The sequence below is a fragment of the Cetorhinus maximus genome, chromosome 30 (assembly GCF_964194155.1).
Source record: "Cetorhinus maximus chromosome 30, sCetMax3.hap1.1, whole genome shotgun sequence".
NCBI lineage: Eukaryota > Metazoa > Chordata > Chondrichthyes > Lamniformes > Cetorhinidae > Cetorhinus > Cetorhinus maximus.
The window spans coordinates 427,066-444,355 of record NC_135908.1 but is presented as its reverse complement, the minus strand read 5'-3'; positions in this window follow the sequence as shown (position 1 = coordinate 444,355).

Here is a 17,290-nt window from a genome sequence, read left to right as displayed (position 1 = left end):
GTACAGTGCTATTGACTTATGGATATCGCTTTGTGAGTGCCACATGTCAACTCTGCCCTATACTGGAACCAAAAGGGATTCCGCCCCCTCAACATGGTATAAACAGGGAATCCTGCAGGTTAATGTCCGGTGTCCTGGCAGCAGTCGCAACGCCTCCACTCTGCAACCTGTGTTGGAGTTGCCACACCAAACCAAAGAGTGTTTATTGGGTGGAAAGGGCTATCCGCTAACCACATGGCTGATGACTCTGATAAACATACGCATGTGCACAGCAAGTATAACGACAAGAGCCACACTGCCACATAAAACGTTAAAGTGTGACAGAGCTGACCATTGTCACGCTGGAACAACAGGTGGGATTTTCCAGTCCTGCCCAGCTCCGGGATCGCTCGATGCCCCTGAGTCAATGGACGTTTGGCTGGGCGGTCGAATTTCCCGCAGCGGCTCCCAGCAGGATGAGGCTGGAAAATCCCGGCCAATGCTCCTGCTGTTTGGACTGCGCCGCAGCTGAAAGTTCAGCCCTTCATTTCTCCCCTTTCTCTTCATAACTACATTCTCTCATCCCTACAAAACAAGAGGGAGGAAATTCGAACAGGAACAGGAACCAGTTTTTGCTGCTGATGCTTTGCAGACAATAGTAGTCCTTTAAAAACGTTAATCAAATTTGGGTATGAGAGCTGTAAATGATTTCGGATTAGCTGTTGCCTTCATATCCAAAACTGATTAACATCTTAACGCTATTACATTCTTCCCTTATCAGTGAAACAGCTCCTGTGGGACAATTATGGGCCATCTCTGCCTCAAGCTAGTGATCACACTCACCCGTGCAGCCCTTGCACTGTCAGAGTGCCTGAGTCACAGTAACAAGCTCCTTACCTTATAAGGGAGAGGAGATATTCTGAACAGACAGCGTATGGTGTTCAGTGCTGGGAATGCCCACACGCTGCTGCTGTGGATGGGTAAGTGGCTCTGACACGGTGTCGAGACAACAGAGGCACCTTTGTATTCTCAAGAGCGTGACACTTGATTGACCTGCGGCCACTTCTTTTCTAATCCCTCTGGTTTCATTTTATGAACATTGCATAAATACATCCTGGGGGGGCGGTGAGGAGGGTGGTGGGGGAGAGTGGGGGAGGGGCGGTGGGTGGTGGGTGGTGGCAGTTGGTGGGGGGGGTGCGGGGGTGCGGGGTAGATTTTCTGCTTTGGGTGCAATTAAAATCTTAACTGTTTCGCAAAGTCTTTTTTCTCCCAAAAGTCATTTGTAAATCATCGAACGCAAAATTTGTCATGAACCATCATTTCAAAACTTTCATCATAGTTTGAAAAAAAATTGCTTTTAAAACATATTCTTTGATAGATTTAGGAGGGATCAAATGGCTGCAGTTTCATTAATAAGGTTGAAAATGGGTTTATCACAAAAAAATGAGCATCTTTAATCAAAAGTGTCAGCCCACCACTTGTGTGTTACTCCATTTTAAATAGGTGAAAATGATCTTGAAGAAACAATTGCGAGTTGTATTGGTGCACCATAATCAGTTCCTTAGTAAATTAAGACAAGTATATTGAATTTAAACTGTGCCTATTGGTGTCCTTGCACCTTAAAAAAAAAGCCTAATACTTAACATTTCATATTCTTGAAGAGCCACAACTGAGTGCAATTCATGGTGATTAATTCAATTGGGCAGCTTGGCTGACCTTATGTTGCTAGCTATGTGATAGGCAAGTAAAGGATTTGTTGAAATGTCAGCTAATTGACTTATGCCTCTAAGTGGAGAAGCAGTTTTACACAGTATTTTAACAGCACAGAAACAGGCCATTTGACCCATCTGGTCCATGTCTGTGTTTACGCTCCACATAAACCTCCTCTCACTCCTCCTCATCTAACCCCATCACCATAACTTTCTGTTCTTTATCCAGCTTCTTGTTTAATGCATCTAGGCTACTTACCTGAAGCACAGGTAGTGAGTTCCACATTCTCACCACTCTCTGAGTAAAGAGGTTTCTTCTCATTGGTACAGGTTGCCTATTGCCTAGACCTGTGTCAAACTCACCTTTTGAGTTGCTGAATGTGGATTATGGAAATTTTTAAGCAGCGGGAATTAACCCTAAAATGGAGTATGGTGATACATTTGGTAGATTATTGTAGACAGAAAATCAGGCAGAAACTGCAAAGTGTTGGTAAGAAAGAGAGAGACTTACCTTGTAGCCACCAGAGGGTAGCATGAAGCCGGGCTGAGTGTTGTTTTATTGCCACCAGTTAGGTCTGATAGCGTAGATGTATTTAAGGGAACCCATGAAGGTCAAAGTAATATGCTGATGGGGTGAGATGAAGGAGAGTGGAAACCAGCTGGTGTGGAGTATACAGCCCAGCATTGACCAGTCAGGTCGAACGGCATGTTACTGTTGTATGTTGGTTGGGATTGGCTAAGTAACAGTTGCAGAGATATAGATATGTCTGAACAATGACTGGCTTTTATTGTATGAAAATTAACGGTTTACAGATATAAGACAACAGATATTACTCAGTCTAAGCCTTGAGCTTTCTCCTTCTAGGCTCCTAGTCATGTGACTCTCTTACCTCATCATGTGGGCGGTACTGTTTCTTCAGTCCCACACATCAACCCTTTCAGCCCTGAACACACCGATACTATAGTTTCTGCGCCACTAATTCGATGTAATTTTTGTGATGGTGGTGTGGCTGTGTGATTAGAGGTGTAAGTGTCCCTGCAGTCTCCCGGCCCCAATCCTTGTTAGAAAATGGAATGTGGTGCAGATTGTGAGCGTGTGGTTGGGCCGAGATCTTCGACCTGACACATCACCAGAAAGGGCACTAGCCTTAGAGAAAGATTTGTCCTTGTACCTGGCAAGTAACCTGTCCCAGGAAGATCGATAGAAAGAAAGAACATGCATTTTTATAGCACCTCTCATGACCTCAGGACATCTGGAAGCACCTCACAGCCAATGAAGTACTTCTCAAGTACAGTCAATGATGTAACGGAGGAAACAAGACAGCTCGATAACTCAGAGCAAGCTCCCGTGAACAGCAGTGTGGTAATAAACAGGTGGCCTGTTTTTGTGAGGTTGGTTGAAGGATAAATATTGGCGAAGTAAGTCAGGTTTTCCTTCTGCAGTTTAGTACTTGCCTGGTATCAGCCAACTTGTCCAGAACCCAAAACTAGCCATCATCTCCACTGTCTTTCCTATTCCTGGTGTTGGGCCATGTTGTTTTTTACTTTATTCCTCTATGGGATGCAGGCATCACTGGCATGCTCAGCTTTTGTTACCCAGCCCTAACATCCCTTGAACTGAGTGGTTTGCTAGGCCATTTCAGAGGGCAGTTAAGAGTCAACCACATTGCAGTGGGTCTGGAGTCACATGTAGACCAGACCAGGTAAGGACAGCAGATTTCCTTCCCTAAAGGACATTAGTGAACCAGATAGGCTTTTACAGCTATTGATGATAATTGTCATGGTCACCATTACTGAATCTAGCTTTTACATTCCAGGCTTATTCATTGAATTATTAAATCCCACCCGTTACCAGAGTGGGATTTGAATCCATGTCCCTAGAGCATTAGCCCCAGCCTCTAGATTGCTAGTCCAATGACATTACCACTACACCACTCTTCCTCCCCATCCACACCCCACCGAAGTCCAAGGCTAAAATTGGACAGAGGCCAGGGGATTCATGGGACCGCATTTTCAAAGTGGGTTCAGGAATCCAATGCTTGGATGAGTTCTGGGCCCTGACCCCAGGCCTCAGCCCAGGCGACAGCATTTTAAAATATAAACTGGGCAGGGGGTGAGCTTGGCACTCAATTAGAAAACTACAGATGGCAACCATGTTGGGGGTGACCACGGACTTTGCTAGAACAAGTTAAGATACAGAGTTGGACTCAGTGCTCGCTGGTCCGTCAAGCTTCACTTTACAACAAATACAAATAAATTTGCTAATGTCCCTGTGATGAACTCAACAACTAATGTCTCCTGGGCTCTTCCGGTCCGTGGAAATAAGCATTAAAAATTACATTTCTGACCGGACAGGCCCCTTAACAATCTCCTTCTTAACTGGCGATGAGCAGGTTTCCCATTGCCTCACCCCCCAACCCTCCCACCCCCACCGGCCCTTTGAACATTTCAAACTGCCCCGGAGATGTCAGACCCCTCCAGGATGGCAATTTTCAAATCCCACCCTGCCACCATTTGAAAATACAGCCGGTGGTCTTCACTTTGATGCTGCAGGCAATAAACTGAGAGCTTTAAAATTTTAGCTGCCCTGTACTGTATGAAGCATCTAATGAAGTACCAAAAACCATCTCCAATTTTACCGCTTGAGGCTATCAAGCTGAAACCTTCACTCAGTTTCTCTCTCCGCGGACGCTGCCTGGGCTGCTGAGTGTTTCCAGCATTCTCTGTTTTTATTTCAGATTTCCTGCATCTGCAGTATTTTGTTTTCGTCCAATTTTTACCAGGTTCGAAAGCAGCTTGTTCAAAAGGTGTAGACACAATGGACAGAATTTTAACTCACTCAAAACCCATCCGCATGCCCAGTTTTAAAATTGGGCCCATTCCCTTTAAGTAAAGGTGAAAAGCAAACCTCCTTTTGTGGAGCTCTGATTGTCACATTGATGCCACCCCTTGTAAGAAAACTCTCTCAACCAAACGTTTGGAAAAATGCCAGACATTTTGAGCAGTTCAGCTGTGCAATTTCAATGTTTCTAAATCGCTGCAGCATTTTTGGCCAGGATCTGATACTGGTGCCAGAGACAGGTTTCAGCTTAATGCTTTACAGTGGAGCCACACTGATAGGCAAAGGAACATGTCTTAAACCCCAGTGGTTTCATGAATTAGTTTGAGTACCAGGATAATGAAGGGGATGATTTATTATGTTTGGCGAAACTGTTGAGGGGTTAAGCAAACTTTCGCTTGTAGCACGTGTAGATCACTTCACGGCAATCAACAGAGTGGTATCAATAATTTTAAAGTTGCTTAGTAGTACAGAACTTGAATATTGTTGTAAAGAGAGACATGTTGCTGAAGCTTTTTGCCTTGTACTCATCAGGACAAATGCAAGAATGCCAAATTTCAAGCAATGACCACAATTTGTACTGCAGGAAAAAGAGAATGCTGATTGGTTGGCAGATTGACTCCGATTGGCCGAGGCGTTGCCATGGAGAAAGAAACAGGGAACTGTAGGCTAAAGACAAAATACTGCGGATGCTGGAAACCTGAAACAAAAACAAAAAGTGCTGGTAAAACTCAGCAGGTCTGACAGCGTCTGTGGAGAGAAAGGCAAGAGTTAACAATTCAAATCTGCATGACTCTTCTTCAGGGCATAGACTCCCGGGTAATTCAAAAAAAGCACAAGGTTTTGAATATATTCATTTTGTTCTAATGTATTAAATTTTAAATTAAAAATAATTTTAAAGTACAACTCGTTTCTCACGTTAATGAGCAGTAAGCACCAAAGATGCTATTATCCCACACCCCTGTCCTTTAACAAGCAGGTGATTATGTCTTAAAGCTGTCTATCCCTTTGTTCTAAGTTCCAATTCTGCCCTCCGCTTTAAGGCAGGTTTTTCTAGACCCCCAACTCCATGCAGCATCCAAATAACTGTGACATTATCCATTTTAGTGACAGCGTAGCCCATTTAACCTGCGTCCTCCCATTTTGTTCTCTCACTCCACGACTCTTTGCAGCAGTTTTCCAGCAGATGTGACTCATAACAAACAGCAGTAAAGCGGGTGAGAGTGACAGGGCTGAGCCACAGCGACTGCACAATCACAGCATCTGATCACTGAGCTGTGAAGGCACAATGGTCGCCATGGTTTTCCTCCACGGTTTTCCTTGGATGAGCTGGAAGGGGAGCGATCAGTCAGAGCTCCTATCTTGGAGCACAATCTATACCTATCACTGGAATATGCTCAGATGAAGGTCCAAGGAGAATGTGGTTGAGCCGTGCCTGCCAAATTCCACCTCTTAAGCATATCAGTAAAAGTGACGACCAAGTTGCTCAGGTGCTGACTGAACCAAACTTCAGATCCAATGGAAATAACTCGAAGGATATCATCGTTTGAAATTTCTATTATTTAATGAGGGAACCTCAAGGCGACATTCCAAAATTTTAAGAAATTTCTCTTGCCAAATCTCTATGTTGAATGCTTCCTGCATGGAAACCCACCTGATATCCAATATCTGTCTTTCACCAGTTTCAATCTGTTCCCCCCTTGTCATGGTTTAAATTGCAAGAATGGGCTCATTTACCATTCCCATATCAGGTTACTATCTACCACTGAGAACCCTCAGTTTCACCAGATTTTCCTGATTGGCGGGACTCTGATGCCATCTTACCTTTGAATTCATCCTCAGGGTGTCGGTGTTCCCATGGCAAGTCTGGCGTGTACTATCCATGCTGAATTGGTCCCAGATAGCAGTTTGATACAACTAGGTGCCTTACTAGGCCACTTCAGAGGGCAGTTAAGTATCAACTAACTACATTGCTGTGGGACTGGAGTCATATCTTGACCAGACTTGGCAAGAATGGCAGGCTTCCAGCCCTGAAGGACAACCATTTGGGTTTTTAACTACAATCTGACAGTTTCATGACCATTTTTACTGAGACCCAGTTGCTTATTTCCAGATTTTCAAAACTGATTTCAGACTCACAGAAGACTATGGTGGGATTTGAACTCATATTTGCTGAATTATTAGTCCAGGTCCCCAGATTTTAAAACAAATTCATTCATGGGATGTGGACATCACTGGCTAGGCCAGCATTTATCGCCTATCCCTAATTGCCCTTGCTCAGAGGGCATTTTATGAGTCTACCACATTATTGTGGGTCTGGAGTCACATGTAGGCCAGACCAGGTAAGGGCTGCAGATTTCCTTCCCTAAAGGACATTAGTGAACCAGATGGGTTTTTGGAACAATCGACAATGGTTTCATGGTCATCAACAGACTTTTAATTCCAGATTTTTTTTTTTTATTGAATTCAAATTTCACCATCACGGTGGGATTGAAATCTTGGCCCCCAGAGCAATACCCTGGGTCTCTGGAATACCAACCCAGTGAAAATCCCATTATTCTACTGCCTCCCCTCCAATAAGGTAACTACTACACTCCCATACTTCTTTCCACATTCATGACTCTACATTCAGTTGACATCAGCATATTAACCTTCCTTTTCTTCAACAGAAAACACAAAACGCAGACATAGATCAATCAACATTAACCTGGTTGGCCTTCTTTGTCTCTGTGCTCCTTCAATTGATCACCCCCAATTTTCATCACTCCACCATTGGCAGCTGAGCTCCAGCTGCCTGGTTTGAAACTCTGCCATTTTGTTGCTTAACCCCTCCAGCTCTTCATCTCACTTTCCTCTTTTAAGTCGCTCCTCAAAACCCACCTCTTTGACCAAGCTTTTGATCACATTCCCTAATACCTGCATATATACAGGTTGCGAGCTGTTGATAAAGTACACAGCATCTTAGATTTAGTGAGGGGGCACAGAGTACAAAAGCAAGGAAGTTATGCTAAACTTGTATAGAACATTGGTTCGGCCTCAACTAGAGTATTACGTCCAATTCAGGCCGCCATACTTTAAGGGTTTGGGGGCACTAGAAATAGTGCGAAGAAGATTCAGAGAATGGTTCTAGGGATGAGGAACTTCAGTTACATAGACAGATTGGAGAAGTTAAGATTGTTCTCCTTGGAGAGAAGAAGATTGAGTGGAGGATAGAGGGATTCGGAATCATGAGAGGTCTGGACAGAGTAAATAGAGAGAAAATGTTTCCACTGATGGAAGAATCGAAAATGAGAATGCACGGATTTAAGATAATTGGCAAAAGAAGCAATGGCGACACACTGTGAGTGGTTAGGATCAGAATGCATTGCCTGAGAGTGTGGGGGAGGCAGGTTCAATTGAGGCATTCACAAGGGAATTGGATTATTATCTGAAAAGGAAGAATGTGCAGGGTTACGGAGAGAAGGCGGGGGGGAATGGCACTCAGTGAATTGCTTCTTCAGAGAGCCAGCAGAGATGGGCAGAATGGCCTCCTTTTGTACTGTAACAATTCTGAGATTCTGTGAAGTGGTTCGTTGCAAATTTTGGTTGATAATGCTTTTGTGAAGAGGTGAGACATTTGAAAAATTGCTGTATACGTGCAAGCGGTGATCCTTGTTATTCACAAGCCCGATTGAAATGTGTGTTGCTGTACCTTGCTGAAACAACCCACAGAAATAATGATCAGCCTGAATGCACTGAATGTTATTAGTAACACAAATTCAAATCAATAAGCTAACACAGGCAAGACTATATCATTGACACCCGATTCAGGCTGTGCAGGCTGTGGATAGACACCAGAGTGCTAAAAGATAAAAATAAAATCCTGCAGAAGCTGGAGATCTGAAATAAAAACAGAAAGTGCTGGAAAACTCGACATGCCTGGCAGTATCTGTGGAGAGAGAGAAACAGAGCTAACGTTTTGAGTCCAATCCTCTTCTTCAAAGATGAGTCATATTGAACTCAAACTGTTAACTCTGTTTCTCTCTCCACAGTGTGCTAGAAAGATTGGTTTCAAAGGGCTGAGTGGCCTTTTGTCTCCTTTGTTTGTGTGTCAGCAATGAGTCAGTGGGCGGCACTCTTTCCTCTCGATCAGAACATTGTCAGTTCAAATCCTACGTCAATGTCTTATTAATTATGTTGTTGAGGTTTAATGGCTATTACATTGTTAAACAGGCGATGGGTATTTGTACACCAGTGAATGGGGATAGCTGGGACACTGGGATGTTGACTGTGAACCAGCAAAGAAAGCAGCTGCGTCTTTGTTTTAATTTCACCAGTGAGTGTGGGTCTGAGTAACATCCCACTCTAGGACATGAGCAGAGTAACCAAATCAGTGCACTACTGAGGGGGTGCTGTCCCGACTCAAAAGTGCCATCTTCTAGATGAGACCTTAAACTGAGGCCCTGTCTGCCCTTTTAGGTGAATGTTAATGATCCCATGGCACTATTTTGCAGAACAGTAAGGGAATAATCCCTGGTGTCTTGGCCAATATTTATCCCTCAATCAAAATCACAAAAACAAAGACTATCTAGGCATTATCACATTGCTGTTTGCGGGATCTTGCTGTGCGCAAATTAGCTGCTGTGTTTCCTACATTACAACAGGGACTAAACTTGAAAAATTCTTCCTTGGCTGTAAAGTGCTTTGGGATGTCCTGTGGTTGTGAAAGGCGCTACATAAATGCAAGTCTTTCTCTGTGTTATGTTCTAATGTCTCCTGAGCTCACCTCCTGGTTTATCCGTGTCAGACTACACATCTCGCTCCATGGAAAATCAGAAACCATTCAGGGGAAAACAAACAGATTAATGATGCCTGGATAATGGAGAAATGATTCACTTTGAACAGCAATTTTTTTAACCAGCTGACATTAGTGGAGATAGCTTCATACTTTCTCTCAGTAAGAGTTACAGTTCATGCCTGATTGAAAGAGTAACAAACTCACACATATGTAGTAAACAGCACCTTGATTTTGTGAACAGCTGAGTCCTCGTTATTATTTCTGCTGATTGTTTAAACAAGTCTTTATCTTTTCATCGGTTAATTAGAGTGATTCTTAACGATGTCGGGAAATTGAATGGATTTATTCTTGAAATTTGCATTTCCTCCAATTTACAGCTGTCTATAATGGACAGGTTTTCACAAGGTTTTTTTGTCTGCCATAAACTACCATCTGATTGATCTCACTAAGGCCAGCGGGTCAGCATGTTACCTTGTGTTTGATGTTCAAGATAATCACCAAGTCCCCTGAATGCAGACCTATAGCTTGTACCATTATCGAATCTCCAGCACAAGAACATAAGAAGTGGGAACAAGAGTAGGCAATTCGGCCCCTCAATCCTGCTCTACCAGTCAATAAGATCTAAAACAAAAACAGAATTACCTGGAAAAACTCAGCAGGTCTGGCAGCATCGGCGGAGAAGAAATCAGTTAACGTTTCGAGCCTTCATGGCCCTTCGGCAGAACTGAAGCATAGTTAGAAGAAGGGAGAAATATAAACTGGTTTAAGGTGGGGGGGGGTGGGGGGAGGAGAGAGACGAGAGACGTTGAGGGTGTGGTGATTGTGGAGATAAGCAGATAATCAAAAGATGTCACAGACAAAAGGGTCAAAGAGGTGTTGAGGGTGGTGATATTTGTCTAAGAAAAGTGCTAATTAAGAATGGAAGACAGGATATTTAAAGTACAGCTCTAGTGGGGGTGGGGTGGAAAGACTAACAAGGTTTTAGTTTTAGATTTAAAAATAATGGAAATAGGTGGGGAAAGAAGAATCTATATAAATTATTGAAAAAAAAGCGGGGTTGGGGGGGGGAGAAACGGGGTGGGGATGGGGGGGGGAGGAGTTTAAGATCTAAAGTTGTTGAATTCAATATTCAGCCCGGAAGGCTGTAAAGTGCCTAGTCGGAAGATGAGGTGCTGTTCCTCCAGTTTGCGTGGGGCTTCACTGGAACAATGCAGCAAGCCAAGGACAGACATGTGGGCAAGAGAACAGGGTGGAGTGTTAAAATGGCAAGCGACAGGGAGGTTTGGGTCTTTCTTGTGGACAGACCGCAGGTGTTCCGCAAAACGGTCGCCCAGTTTGGTCTCTCCAATGTAGAGGAGATCTAATGTGGAAGATCTAATGTGGTTGATCTGATTGTGGCCTTAACTCCACTTTCTTGTCTGTCCCCCCATAACCCTTGACTCCTTTGTCAGTCAAACATCTGTCCAACTCAGCCTTGAATATATACAACAACCCAGATTCCACTGCTCGCTGGGGGAGCGAATTCCAAAGATTAACAACCGTCTGAGAGAAGAAATTCCTCCTCATCTCCATCTTAAATGAGTTATTTCAAAACTGTGCCCCCATGAGGGGAAACGTCTTCTCAGCATCTACTCTGTCAAGACCCCTCAGAATCTTACATGTTTAAATAAGATCACTTCTCATTCTTCTTAACTCCAATGAGTATAGGCCCAACCTGCTCAACCTTTCCTCATAAGACAACTCCTTCATCCCAGGAATCAGCCCTAATGAATCTCCTCTGAACTCTAACGCAAACATGTCCCTCCTTAATTAAGGTGACCAAAACTGCGCACAGTACTCAGAGTGATCTCGCTCATGCCTATACAGTTGTAGCAGGACTTTCCTACTTTTAAACTCTTTCCTTTAATTACTTGCTGAACCTGTATGCAGACATCTTGTGAGTCATGTACTAGGACACCCAGGTCCCTGAGTACTGCAGCTCTCTGCAGTCTCTCTCCATTTAAATAATACTCTCCTCCATTCTTCCTACCAAAGTGGACAACCTCACTTTTTCCCACAGTTTTACTCCTCATGCAGCTCCATACCTTGTACCATTACAAAACCTCTCATATAGTCAGAATTTACACTCTCTGGTATTGGTAAGCACTGTGTTTGTTGGATGTAACATTGGCTGGTTACTGTAGCAGGAACCTTATGGCGGGTCATGGACACTCTGCTCAGCTCATTGTTACTTTTCTTTCTTTTTGAAAACCAATACTTTATTCCGACTTAAGGCCAAAAAAAATGTAGGTTGTTGTTGCTGTAGCTGCCCCACTTTTCTAGTGGGGTGGGGAAGGCTTGTAGCTCTCTATCCACCATGAGGAGCCCTGGTCACTGGGAGCATCATCAGGCCATGGTCTCCTGGTGTGTTATACACATCAATCATTTGATGGCACCTATTCAGATCTGGGCCGTTCACTCTATATTAACTTCCTTAACAGCATGTTTCTTATCTTTGGGACTATAGCATAAAAACCGTGGCAAACAGCTCATTGTATGTTAATGACATTAAACATAGAATGGAGATTTCTCTCTGTTCCCTATTTTTAGTGAAATTGTAAAGATGGTTTTCTTTAAATGCCTTTGTGACTTTAATAAAGATAGTTAACAGTTTCCCATTAGGCTTACAGTGTCAATGTTACTGGCATTCAGTGGCTAGAAATGTTTCTTCAGCATTAGGTAATGATAATACCTCATCACAATGCAAGGTTAGCCCATTCTCTGATTTTATACCATTCATGAACCCAACCAGTTCACACCATCAGTCTTTCTTACATAAAACTTTACAGAACTGCTGGTAGCTTGGGTTAAATTACCCCAATTTCTTGTTCTTTTTTATTTTCTTCCTCTCTGATCAGTTTTCTCCCTATTTACTTTTCCCCTCCAGTTTTCTCACACTGTCTCCTCTCCCACATTACTGCGTTTAATTTTTTTTGGATGAAATATTGAAATAAGGCCCTGTCTATTTGTTCAGGAGGATATAAGGGAACCCATTGTGCTATTGGAAGAAAAGTAGGCAATTATCCATTATGCTGGCTAACACCTCTCCCGCTACTTGTGACAACAGTTTAACTGGTCTGCAATTTCATTTGCCATTTGTGGAACCTTGCTGTGCACAAATTAGAAGCCGCGTTTGCTGACTTAACACCATACATGAAAATAAATCATTGGCTATGAAACTGCTTGGGGATATTCTGAGCATGTGACAAGGTGCTATAAAAATCGATATGTGTCCGTAGTAAAAAGAAATGCTCGCGTTTCTTTAGCACCTTACACAACCTGAGGATAATCCTGAACAATTTACAGGGCAATGAAGTACTTTCGAAGTGTGGTCACTGTGACAATGTTGAAAGGCACAACCAATTTGTGTACAGCAAGCTCCCAAAAGCAGCATTGTGACAATGCCCAGATTGAATGGGTGTTAGTAACATTGGTTTGAGGGGTAAATATTGGCCAGGATGCCAATCATGTTGGGGTATGATTTTTGTTTCCATCAAAGTCACTGAATTTCTCTTTTATTGTGGCCATTGCCACTAGTCATTGAGAAGAATGATGTTAAGAGGGTGTGAAGTAAAGGTCTACAACTAAATGCCAGAAATAAAAATAAAAACTGTAAAACTGAGGACAAACTGGAAATCTTAGAAGACCATAGAGGGTCATTAAACTTCTCAATGAAAAGGTTGAGATAAGAATTCAAGTGGGACCTTTCATTAGGCGAAATAATTAGGAGTGCTAGTGTTTTCACTGTGTCTATTTCACTGTAAATGACTGGGGCGTGGTTTAATAGCATATCAGTGTACTTACACGTGACTAAAAATATTCAGGACACTGGGGGGTTGTTAGATACAAATGATAAGGTTCAAGCTAATTGGGTTGAAATCATGCTGTGAGGTAATAAATACCTTTCTTTACTAATCTAGTGCAAGTATTACGCTCCAAGAAAAGGAAACAGTTTTTAAATACAGTGTTTCATACAATGGATGGCAGGTAGAGCAGATATTGTCACTAGTGGGGCAATTCAAAACCAAAGGGCCTAGTCACTAATAAATTCAATAAGTAATTTAACCAATTTAAGATAAACCAATTTAAAATAATCAGCTATGCTCTTAAGAGGTCTCATTTATGCTTTCTGGCAGCAACATGCATTCACATGCAGGGACCCGATCTCTCCAAACAGAAGGAATATGTTCAAACCTTGCCCATTGTTTGAATTGCCCGGGAGCTTGGGGAGCCTATAGTTCCCTGTTGCTTTCTCCACGGCAGCACCTTGGCCAATCAGAGTCAAATTGCCAACCAATCAACCCCCTTTTTGCCTGTAGTATAAAATGTGATCTTTTGACATTTGGTATTCTTGCATTTGTCCTGATGAGTGTAAGACAAAAAGCTTCGGCAATACCTCTCTCTTTTCAACAATAAGGAAGTTTTATTTTACCCAGAGAATGATTGGAGTAGTTGAGGCCAATCACATAGATGCAATTAAGGGGGAGAAAGGAACAGCAGAATATGCTCTAAGGGTTAGATGAGATAAGGCTGAGGTAGGCTTGATGGAGCATAAACACTGGCTAGAGCAATTGGACCTGCGGCTTTTGATGTAGTCACATGTAATTTTTATCCCTCAAGTCTCTTGGAGGGTTTCTGAGGCCACTTTAGCTTTGCGACGATACAACTATTGCAACATGAAGTTAAAAAAAAACTAAAACATCTCAAAAAGTTTCAAAACTTAAAATTTTCCCTTTCTCATTTACTATTCCACAGCAGCGCACACACGGTCAGTCGGAAAAGAATAAATCAAATTCTGCTCAACTTAATGAATGACATGTGCCTGAGAAAATGTCAAAGCAAGTGTATGTGGCAGGTAGAAAAAGTGCGCGTTACAGTATATGAAAACCTTTTAATATGTTCTAGACATGTTAGTAAAGAGAATACTTTTAATTAGCCAAGTATATCACTAGTATTTGGATGCCAGTGAGCTGTCTAGTGTAACACAGCAATGGACAGAGGTGTGGTATTAAGAGGAAAGGAATGGTTTAGAATGGGCCATGTATGGACTTAAGTACACTGTGAACAAGCTATTTACTTATTCTGATGTATCTGTATTCTGGCAGTGTATTTTTGAAGGAGAATACAAGGAAACAAATTAGTGGTGAGCAAATGGCCTTCACAGCAAATTCTGACAATAATCAAAGCATAGAAATCCTTGCAATCAAATTGATTTGTTCCTCAAATTGGCCCAATAAAACTGCAGGCACACAAACTCCTGCCTCTGCCTGCCTTGGTTTTTTTATATTTAAGAGTGCACTTAGACATACTCCCTAACGTGTTAAAATGCTTTCAGAACATGTAAATTCTTTACTCATGTCACACCAGAGTTTTGTGCTTTTTGTAGATTTACATTAGGTCAACGCCTTTGGTCCAACATTGTGCAAAGACTCACACGTTATGTGACTAGCCTGTTGTTAACTGTTCAACCTGATACATCAGGGATTTGTTGGTTATTTAGTGAGCCTCCTGCTGACTGTTAATCATTCCTTTTCAGATTGGCGTTTCCGATGTTCCCCTAAGATTCGGAGGAGTAAGAACAGCAGGAATGATCTTGGAAAAACATTAATAGAGTACTTGTTTCCATGGGCGGACCTGTCCCAGATTTGCACCAAGTGCAGTAGTGGGCGGGTAAAAGGACATTTTACCCACTGGCCGCAATGGCGGCTTCTCACGCCGTCTCATCCCAAACCCGCAGCATTAATTATGCATTCCCAGGAAACCCGCCGTTTCCATGGTGGGCACGCTCTCATTAGCCTGCCAAGCCATCACCTTGCCGTTTTATCACACCATTTAAAGTGCAGCCAAGCGCACACCTCTCAGCGCTTCCAAACCACGGCTGCCACACGGGAGACAAGATGGCCCCAAAAGGCAAAAAGACTGCAGCCCCCCGATTTAGTGACACGTGCCTTTTCAATGCCGTGTAGGCCCACCGCATGGGCCCACCGTGATGTCCTCTATCCCCACTCTGGCTGCAGGAGGGGCAGCTGCATCACCAATCCAGCATGGGAGACAGTGGCAGCAGTGGTCAGCGCCAATGCCCTGCAAAAGAGGACGGCCACCCAGTGCCCCTACAGGGTGAATGGTCTCATCTGTTCCGCCAGGGTAATTCACTCTTCCCCATCGCTCTCAACTCACACACTCACAAACCCATCACACAACCACAGGGGTCTCACACCCCAAGGGACATCACGACTAACTCTCACACACCCCCTCACATCTCCATCAGGCTCATATCCTCTGGAAAACTCGCATCCTCATCCTGTCCATGGCTCCGCTCACCACACAAACCTTCCACTCAGCGCCATGTGTCCTGCTCACACTCTCTCCATCTGTTTCCATGCAGGAGAAGCTGGCTCACAACAGCAGGGAGAGGCCCCAGACTGGGGGTGGAGTGACCCACATTAGGCCCCTCACTCACTGTGAGGAGCGGCCATCACTCTGACTGGTGAGGATGTGGACCCTGCCTGCGGTGACAGTGAGATCGGTGGTGAACACCCTCATGAGAATCCTGCACCACATCATCCCTCTCTCAACGCCACTGTGAGTGTCTCTCTCTCTCCTTTTAACTCTGCTGCCATACACTAATTATCTCTACTTTAGCTCACAGGGAGCTCTGCCGAGCGACCGACACCCTCAGCCAGCCAGACCCTCAGCTCCATCCACAGCCTCACCTCCAGCCAAGAGGACACCTCCTCCACTGGAGAGCTTGAAATAAGCAGCCTGGAAGACCCGTCACAGTGCTTACCCACACACTGCACCAGCGCAGAGACACACAACTCACACAACCTAGAGCAGTCTCGGGTTCACAATCTGGTGGTCACCGCATGGAAACGTGTCCCCAGTTGGAGGAGGCAGGTTCAGCTGAGCTCCCCGGCACTCAGAGGACTGCTGGGGTTCAGGCATCTGTGATGTCCGAGTCCGATGATGAGCCTCTAGATTTGGCCTTCCAACCCATCCTGGAGAGTCAGCAGAAGGTGGGGAGACATCGCTCAGAGCTGCTGGAAGCCCTCAACAGAGTGGCACACGAGTCAGACGAGGGCATTCGCCTTCTCTCTGATGAAATGGTGCCCACATGTCCATGTATGGTGGTCTCCATGGGAAGGATGGTGAATGCCATGGAGACCCTAGTCCAGAGGAACACAGAGATGTGGACCGACCTGCACTCCATCGTGGTAGCCACGAGTGAGTTCCTGCAGTGTCAACGCGAGAAGGAAATGGGGCATCTCGACATCTCTCTAGGTGCTCCTTCCCCTCGAGGGGTCAGGCTGCGATCCCTGGGTACCCGAAAGGAGGAGGATTGGCTGCTGGACATCTCTGGGTCACCCATTAAGGAATCTCAGGGGCTGCCCTCTGCATCCGAGTCCCCTTTGCCTGTGACCTCCTCAACCTCGTCCTCTGTCACCATAGAGGGAGTGGATTGCCTACGGGTGATTCTGGAGGGGGAAGTGTGTGTGTGAGGGGGGCAGGGCCTTTCGGAGCCTTGTACAAGCATCTCCCACACGCGGATTCTTCACACTCATCTCCCTGTCCCCAGCGTTTCCAATGCTGCCGTCTGGGGATCACTTTCAGGTGTCCATCTGAGCCGATCTGCATCTCCGCCGACCCTCTGACCTCACTCCCATGCAGCACCTGTTCTCACCCACCACGACTCTCGTTTCACTTTCGATTTAGACAGGATGGTCTTGGTTCAGTTTATCGTAAGCTCCCCAGTTTTTTCCCCTCCCCCAGTCACCCATTTCCTTTCTCCCATCACTATTGACCCCTGACCCCGGCATCACCTTCCACCTCCCCTCCATGACCTACCAACCACAACCCTTTTCCTTCGGGGATGTCCAGGTGAATGTGTATATTCCCTTCCTTCCCGAAAATCTCATCTCCATCCACATTCACCTCCCCGACCTCCTC